The sequence below is a fragment of the Furipterus horrens genome, unplaced genomic scaffold (assembly GCF_987537825.1).
Source record: "Furipterus horrens unplaced genomic scaffold, mFurHor1.1.pri manual_scaffold_6, whole genome shotgun sequence".
Classification (NCBI taxonomy): domain Eukaryota; kingdom Metazoa; phylum Chordata; class Mammalia; order Chiroptera; family Furipteridae; genus Furipterus; species Furipterus horrens.
This window is the reverse complement of record NW_028327176.1, coordinates 60,454,338-60,461,444: the sequence shown is the minus strand read 5'-3', so window position 1 is coordinate 60,461,444 and position 7,107 is coordinate 60,454,338. Positions and strand designations below refer to the sequence as shown.

Genomic DNA, 7,107 nt, shown 5'->3' with positions numbered 1-7,107 from the left:
GATGTTTTCTTTTGCTGAGCAGAAACTTTTTAGTTTGACGTAGTCCCATTTGTTTAATTTTTCCTTTATTTCTCTTGCCTTAGGAAGTGTATCTGTGAAGATATTGCTATGTGGGATATCTGAAATTTTCCTGCCTATGTTTTCCTCTAGGACTTTTATGGTGTCACGCCTTACATTTAAGTCTTTGATCCATCTCGAGTTTATTCTGGTGTATGGTGTAAGTTGGTGGTCTAGTTTCATTTTTTTGAACGTCCTTATCCCGTTCTCCCAGCACCATTTGTTAAAGAGGCTCTTCTCACTCCATTTTATGATCCTTCCCCCTTTACCAAATATTAGTTGACCATAGAGACCTGGGTTTATTTCTGGACTTTCTATTCTGTTCCATTGATCTATATGTCTATTCTTATGCCAGTACCAGACTGTTTTGATCACAGTGGCTTTGTAGTATAGTTTGATGTCTCGCATTGTGATTCCTCCTGCTGTGTTCTTCTGTCTCAAGATTCCTCTGGCTATTCGGGGTCTTTTTTGGTTTCATATAAATTTTTGAAGTATTTATTCTAGGTCTGTGAAATATGTCATTGGTATTTTAATAAGGATTGCATTGAATCTGTAAGTTGCTTTGGATAGTATGGCCATTTTGATTATGTTGATTCTTCCCATCCAAGAACATGGTATTTGCTTCCATTTATTTGTATCTTCCCTAATTTCTTTCTTCAATGTTATGTAATTTTCAGAGTACAGGTCCTTTACCTCTTTGGTTAGGTTTATTCCTAGGTATTTTATTTTTCTTGTTGCTATAGTAAATGGTATTTTCTTTTTTGCCTCTGTCTCTGATATTTTATTGTTGGTGTACAGAAATGCCTTAGATTTCTGTATATTTATTTTGTACTTTGCTATTTGGCCAAATTTGCTTATTATATCAAGTAGTTTTTGAGTGGAGTCTATAGGGTTTTCTATGTATACTATCATGTCATCTACATATAATGATAGTTTTACTTCTTCTTTCCCAATTTGGATGACTTTTATTTCTTTTTCTTGTCTGATTGCTGTGCCTTGGACTTCCAACACTATGTTGAATAGGAGTGGAGAGAGTGGGCAGCCTTGTCTGGTTCCTGATTTCAGGGAGAATGTTTTCAGTTTTGTCCATTGAGTATGATGTTGGCTTCAGGCTTCTCACATATAGCCTTAATTATGTTAAAGTATGCTCCCTCTATTCATTTTTTGCTGAGTGTTTTCATCAAATGCTTTTTCTGCATCTATTGATATGATCATGTGATTTTTGTCTTTCATTTTATGTGGTGTATTATATTTATTGATTTGCAAATACTAAACCATCCTTGCATCCCTAGGATGAATCCCACTTGATCGTGGTGTATGATCTTTTTGATGTATTGCTGAATCCTGTTTGCCAATATTTTGTTGAGGATTTTAGCATCTATGTTCATCAATGATATTGGCCTGTAGTTTTCTTTCTTTGTTGTGTCTTGACCTGGTTTTGGGATTACAGTAATACTGGCTTCATAGAAAGAGTTTGGTATTTTTCCCTCTTCTTGGATTTTTTGGAATAGTTTGAGGAGGGTAGGAGTTAGTTCTTCCCTAAATGTTTTGTAAAATTCGCCTGTGAAGCCATCCGGTCCAGGGCTTTTGTATGCCAGGAGATTTTTGATTACTGTTTCAATTTCCTTCTTTGTTATTGGTTTGTTGAGACTTTCTACTTCTCTTGATTCAGTTTTGGAAGGTTATATGTTTCTAGAAATTTGTACATTTCACCTAGGTTACTAATTTCTTGCCATGCAGTTGTTTGTAGTAATTTCTTACAATGCTTTGTATTTCTGTGGTATCAGTCGTGATTTCTCCTCTTTCATTTCTAATTTTGTTTATTTGGGTCTTCTCTCTTTTTTTCTTGATGAGTCTGGCTAGAGGCTTGTTGATTTTGTTCATTTTTTCAATGAACCAGCTCCTACTTTTGTTGATCTTTTGAATTGTTTGTTTAATCTCCATGTCATTTAATTCTGCTCTGATCTTGATGATTTTCTTTCTTCTATTTGCCCTAGGCTTTATTTGTTGTTGTTGCTCCAGTTCTTGTAACTTTAGGGTTAGATTTTTTGTTTGAGATTCTTCTATCCTTTTCAGATATATCCTTATTGCTGTGAACTTCCCTCTCAGGATTAATTTGCTGTTTCCCATAGGTTTTGGGCTGTTGTGTGTTCATTATCATTAATTTCCAAAAACTTCTTGATTTCTTCTTTGATGTAATTTTTAATCCATTCATTATTTAGTAGCATGTTATTCATTCTCCATGAGTTTAGATGCCTTTGATTTTTTTCTTTGAGGTTGATTTTTAGTTTCAAGGCATTGTGGTCTTAAAAGATGCTTGATATGATTTCAATTTTCTTGAATTTGTTGAGGCTTGTTTTGTGTCCTATTATGTGGTCTATCTTTGAAAATGTCCCATGTGCCTTTGAAAAGAATGTATATTTTGCTTCCTTGGGGTGAAAAGTTCTATGTATATCATTTAAGTCCATGTGGCTTAGTGTGTTGTTCAATGCCTGTATATCCTTGGTGTTTCTTTGCTTTGAAGATCTGTCTATTGTTGATAATGGAGTGTTAAAGTCCCCTACTATGAGTGTGTTGCTGTTAATATCCTTCTTGTGTTCTTCTAGTATTTTCTTTATATATTTGGGTGCTCCTAAGTTGGGTACATATATGTTTATCAGTGTTATATCTTCTTGATGGATTGTTCCTTTAAGCATTATGAAATATCCTTCTCTGTCTCTTTTTATGGCCCTTGCTTTGAAATTTTTTATGTCTGACATGAGTATTGCTACGCCAGCTTTTATTTCATGTCCATTTGCTTGAAATACTTGTTTCCATCCCTTCACTCTCAGTCTGTATAAATCTTTTGTTTTGAGGTGTGTTTCTTGTAGACAGCAAATATGTGGGTCCTGTTTTTGTAAACATTCCCCTACCCTATGTCTTTTTTTTTTTTTTTTTTTTTTTTTTTTGGCAGAGCCAGGTGAGACTTTATTTTGGGGTAAAAGGAAAACACTTGATTTGGCTTCTAGTCAGGAACATGGGGAAAAGGCAGTAAACTCCCCCACCCCAAGGGCGAGCTGAGGACTGGGTGGGGCTGAGCTTCAGGTGGGCCTCCTGTGCCCTCCACGCCCCCGCGCAGCTCGGAGGACAGGAGGGACCGAAGCGGTCATTCACTTGGGCAGGACATCAGATGACTCAGGCACCAGCTTCCCATCACGGGTCTCAATCTTCTTCACAACCACCATCTTGGAGGAGCTGGAGCTGGTGCGACTGAAGGAGCCAGAGCCCAAGCTGGCCTGGAAGCCCATGCCGTAGTTGAGGTTGCTGTACTGGGCTCAGCGCACCTGAGTAGCCGCTGGTGGTCTTGGTATGGATACTCATGTTCTGCATCCCAGATTCCAGCCAGTTCTCCTCGCCCTCCAGCAGCTTGCGGTAGGTGGCAATCTCCACATCCAGGGCCAGCTTGACGTTCATGAGCTCCTGGTATTCACGCAGCTGCCGGGCCATGTCCTGCTTCGCAATTCTCAGAGCAGCTTCCAGCTCAGCCACCTTGGCCTGAACATCCTTGATGGCCAGCTCACCACGCTGCTCGGCTTCAGTGATGGAGGCCTCCAGGGAAGCCCTCTGGCCTTTGAGACCATCAATCTCAGCCTGGATGCGGCTGATGCTCCGGTTCATCTCAGAAATCTCCGTCTTGATGCGACGCAGGTCATCCCCATGCTTCCCAGCCAATGTCTGCAGCTCTTCATACTTGATCTGGTACATGGTCTCAGCCTCAGCCCGGCTACGGTTGGCAATTTCCTCGTACTGGGCCTTGACCTTGGTGATGATGCTATCCAGGTCCAGGGAGCGGCTGTTGTCCATGGACAGCACCACAAACGTGTCGGAGATCTGGGACTGCAGCTCACAAATCTCCTCTTCATATAGCTGCCTATAGAAGTTGATTTCATCAGTCAGTCCTTCCAGGCGGGACTCCAGCTCTACCTTGTTCATGTAAGCTACATCCATATCCTTCTTGATGAGGACAAATTCATTCTCCATCTCTGTGCGTTTGTTGATCTCATCCTCATACTTATTCTTCAAGTCCTCCACCATCCCCCGCATGTTGCCAGACTCTGCCTCCAGTCTCAGTTTCTCCTGGGGCAGTGTTTCCAGCTGCTGCCGAAGATTGTTGATGTAGTTCTCGAACATATTTTCCATGTTACTGCGAGTCGTCTTCTGCTGCTGCAGAAGAGTCCACTTGGTCTCCAGAATCTTATTCTGCTGCTCCAGGCTCTGCACTTTATCAATGAAGGAAGCAAACTTGTTGTTGAGGGTCTTGATCTGCTCCTTCTCCTGGTTGCGCACGGCTTGGATGTTGGGGTCCACCTCCAGCTTCAGGGGGCTGAGCAGGCTCTGGTTCACTTGGACGGCTTTGATGGACCCTATACTCCCTGCTCCACTGAAACCTCCAGCCAGATTCATGTTGGCGCCCAGGCCAACCCAGTAGCGCTGCCCACCTGGGAAAAGGCCGAGGAGCTGACGGTGGGCCCACTCAAGTATGAGTGGCTGCGGAAGGCCTGGGGGCCAGAGATGGACACTTTGTAGGTCATTTTCTGGGTCATCCTTGTGGACATGGTGGAGGCTGGAGTGGAGGCAAGAAGGCCAAACCAGACAGAGGTTAAAGAAGGAGCCAAAAAGCTGCTACCCTATGTCTTTTAATTGGAGCATTTAATCTATTTACATTTAAGGTTATTATTGACATGTATTTATTCATTTCCCTTTGCACCTGTGTTCCTTTCATTCTTTTTTCCTTTTTTTTCTTCTCTTTCTTAGATCATTCCTTTTAGTATCTCTTGCAATGCTGGTTTGGTGGAGATATATTCTTTTAGTCTTACTTTGTCTGAGAAACTCCTTATTTCACCTTCCATTTTGAATGAGAGCTTTGCTGGGTAGTATTCTTGGTTGTAGGCCTTTGTTTTTCATTGTTTGAAATATTTTTGACCATTCCCTTCTGGCTTGTATTGTTTCTGTTGAGAAATTGTTCGATAGCCTTATCAGAGCTCCCTTGTATGTTTTTGCTGTTTTTCTCTTGCTGCTCTTAGGATTCTCTTTGTCTTTGAATGTTGCCATTTTAATTATGATGTGCCTTGGAGTGGGCCTTTTGAGGTTCCACTTCATTGGCACTCTCTGTGCTTCTTGGACTTGCATGACTTTTCCTCTCATCAGGTTAGGAAAATTTTATGACATTACTTTTTCTATCAGATTTTCTATCCCTTGTTCTTCTTCTTCTTCTTGTATTCCTATGATCCGGATATTACTTTGTCTCATGTTGTTCTGTAATTCCCTTAGACCTTCTTTATACTGTTTCAATCTTTTTTCATTTTGTTGTATTGTCTGAGAATTTTTTTCTACATTGTCCTCTAACTCACTAATCTGATCCTCTGCTTCGCTTAGCCTGCTTTTGATTGATTCTACTGTGTTTTTCAGTTAAGAGATTGTATTCTTCATTTCATTCTGGTTCTTATTAATAGTTGTTATGTCCTTTTTTATGCTGGAGTAGTTCTCCATAAGTTCCCTGTAATTTTCTTGGAGCTGTTGGTAACTTCCTTGGAGGTTGTCATAGTTATTTTTGAGGTTGTCAAGAACATCGAGCTTCTTCACCACCATTATTTTGAATTTCATACCTTACATTTGGGTTATGTGTATTCCGTCTATCTCTCTTTCTGGGATTCCTTTTTTTCTTTCATTGGGAAGTTGTTTCTGCATCTTCCCATGTTTGATTCTTTTTGTTTGTTTTTGTTGTTTAGATTTGTCTGCTTTGATTTCCCACCTTTGAGGTATGAGATTTTTTATAGGAGATCTGGGTGTTTCAGTAGTGCAGTGTCTTTGATCTCCTGAGCCTGATGTTCTTGCAATACCCTTTATGTCATTTGTTTATGCTGTCTGGTTATATTTCAGATGCTCTTTAGTGGAACCTTCCCTCTGGCTAGTTGATTGAGAGTCACTCTGCCCACTTTGTCTTGAGTTCTTTAGTGGAGATGCTATTAAAAACATAAACACACAGCCCAGGCAGGAAACCCATACCCTCCAAAATATCCCCCAAACTCTATCCCACTATCAACAGCAAATGAGCCAGTATTAATATAAGTGTATAGAGGTTAGGGTTATTATACTATAGGAAGATAAGGAAGATAAGATAAGATAAGAGTTTTTTTAATGAAGAAAAAAATGATTTTTGAGAGGGGCATGATAGAGTAGTAATAGTACAAGTAATGTCGAGACTATGCAAGACAGTAAGTAATATTTACATTGTATGTTAATAATACAAAAAAAAGAGAGGGAAGAATGAAGAATGTAGCAAGAAAGTGGAATTGTATAGTATTAGATTTATATAGTAGTTATATGCTACATACTTAGTGTGAAAGGGAGGCTAAACAAAACAGACAAACAAACAAAAATTAAAGAGGAAGGATGAGAGGGAGAGATGGTATACAACAAATTAAAGAGATAGTGTTCTTTTTAATTTAAAAAATTAAAATTAAAAATAAGAAATTAAAAAACTTAAAATAAAATATAAATAAAAGAACTAAAATAGAAATTAAAATTTAAAAAAAAAGAAAGTTTTTTTCAGTTCAGCCTTTGTGTGCAGTCTTCTTTTTCTGGATTTACACCTGGTCTATCGGAGTTGGCTAGAGGTTCCTGATCGTGGCAGCAGCAGTGTGCGCCTATGTGTGGTGTTGGTCACACTAGCCTTGTGCCCTTTGGGTCATGGTAGGCACATTTGTTTCACTCCTGTTGGAGCCAGCCGGGTTGCATGTGAGCGTGCACACGTGTGGATGACGGCCTGTGCGCTAGCCTCAAGCCTGCTGAGCCGTGCCCCGGGAGTTGGTTTCTCACCCCTTGGGGCGAGGCCCCAGACACTTGTGCATGCTGGAAGTGAGCATCTGTGAGTTGCGGCCACCCGCTGTTCTTGAACCCTTTTGGGCGGGCATGAGTAGCGCCTATGCAAGTGGCCTGTGCATTGGTTTGGCACTTATTGGGGCAGGCCAAGGGTGTCTGCATATGGTCTCCTGCGTGCCCAGCGGGTTG

General features: G+C 40.4%; 1 pseudogene; it reads right to left on the bottom strand.

Moving 5' to 3' along the window:
- Positions 1 to 3,206: 3,206 nt before the first annotated feature.
- Positions 3,207 to 4,699, bottom strand: LOC150006304 (keratin, type II cytoskeletal 8 pseudogene; annotated as a pseudogene).
- Between the last annotated feature and the right edge of the window lie 2,408 nt (positions 4,700 to 7,107).